Below are 1,966 nucleotides of genomic sequence, written 5' to 3' on the forward strand. Positions count from 1 at the left end.
TATGTATGTATATGTATATATATACATATATATATATCTATATCTATATGTGTGTGTATATATATATATATATATATATATATATATATGTATATATATATATATAGACACACACACACACACACATCTCTCTCTCTCTCTCTACCCCCTTGTCTCTTTTTCTCTCTTTTTCTTTTTTGGACTACCGCTTTGACATGTAGTTAGCCTATGGACTATGCCTAGTTAATCAAAAAATCCCCATTGAAAGAGAGGATGAGGTTTCTTCAGCTCTTTGATTGAGACAAAAAGCATCAAGCTAATATCTAATGTTCTACAAAGGGGAGAAAAGGGGTCCATTGTAATTATGAGGGTCGACTACGGGCTCTCATACTTAAAATATGGTGTTGTCTAGGTTTGGAGCTTCTTAGAGTTTATTTCCATTAGATTTGGCTTCAATGAATTGGTCACACTCTCTGCCTCAGTCTCTTACAATGTGCACATGAGTGGCAATCGTTCAATTTTTTGCTCAAAAAGAGCATGGTCCCACCCCCCATTTGGCTTGTAGAAAAACATTTTCCACTCCCAATAAGCAAGTCCTCAGTCCCCCAAACTAATCATTCATTTACAAATTCTCCACTCAAATTGGCAGGTGAGGATCTCACTGTCTGCAAGCAGCCTACATGGCCTCTGCAAAAGCTCCTATAGCTTCCTACCATCTACTACATGCTGAGAGCTTTGAACGAGAAGCTTTGCTTATGATATCCCATTTGTTTGTGGGCATTAAACACACTCGATGATTCAAACAAACTTTTCCCATGTGTGCAATGTATCAGTCAAGACATAAATTCATAAAATTTATCCACAACTCATCTATAGAAATGAGCCTATTGCACGCCTTTTCAACCGCTTAGTGATGTCAAGAAATTTTTCCAAAAGCTTGGGCCCAGTCATAAACCATAAGTATTGTTCCTTATTACACTCTCCAAAAAGCCGCAATCTCTCTCTCATGATCTAACTTTGCATTTGCCACCAGACACTGGGGCTCAATCATAAGCCATAAGTCTTGTTACTTATTACACTCTCAAAAGAGCTGCAATCTCTCTCTCATGATCTAACTTTGCATTTTCCACCAAAAAGTGGTACTTGCTCACCTTTGTAGCAGATACATTCTCTATGGTATCCTGTGTTGTGGCAATGGCTCGGATGGCGAGGAGGTAATTTGGATGCAAGCAAGACGAGGGCTTGGAGGTGCAGGCATGAAGCATTCTGAACCTCCTCTTTGAGAATACAGTGAAGGTGATATGGTGGGCACCCTTGAGAGTAGTATCGTGCATTTCAATCGGCCCTTGTGCCTAGTCTGCAACAGGACCGAGTTCCGATGAGCTCGTAGCCATTATGGCCATGGCACACAACTAGTTGGAAGTCCAGAGAAGGATTGGACTCGTTAATATTGATCACCTTATTTGTGAACTTGAGCTCTATAGAGAATAGAATGAGGAAGGAGAGAAAGAAAGAGTAGACAGAGAGTAAGAGATGAAAGCGTGACAACTTTAAGTTCACCTTATTTGTGAACTTGAGCTCTATAGAGAATAGAATGAGGAAGGAGAGAAAGAAAGAGTAGACAGAGAGTAAGAGGTGGAGGAGTGAAAGAAGTATAAGAGAGAGGGGAAAGGAGAGAAGACACTAGATTGAGGAGGAAATTTAAATTTGAATTGCGCTTAAGCACTACAATAGGAATGCCTTTTATAGGTGTATACAAAGGCATGTAGCTATTACAAGGATAGGAAATGAGTGGTGATGTTTGAATTCATGTTGCCAGGTGTAAATTGTTATGTACTTTCCACACCCCCCCTCAAACCGAAACCATAGATCATTTACTATGAGATCCCCCCTCAAATATGAATAGGACGCACAAATAAAAAACAATGTTGAAAAAGATACAATCAATAGTGAATGGAAATGAAGCTTCAAGGAGCTTCCAAATCAG

General features: G+C 39.4%; 1 pseudogene; it reads right to left on the reverse strand.

Moving 5' to 3' along the window:
* Positions 1–808: 808 nt before the first annotated feature.
* On the reverse strand, positions 809–1,373 carry LOC147447384 (protein YCF54, chloroplastic-like; annotated as a pseudogene).
* Between the last annotated feature and the right edge of the window lie 593 nt (positions 1,374–1,966).

This window comes from Adiantum capillus-veneris, chromosome 11 (genome assembly GCF_014529385.1).
Source record: "Adiantum capillus-veneris isolate H3 chromosome 11, ASM1452938v2, whole genome shotgun sequence".
Taxonomy (NCBI): domain Eukaryota; kingdom Viridiplantae; phylum Streptophyta; class Polypodiopsida; order Polypodiales; family Pteridaceae; genus Adiantum; species Adiantum capillus-veneris.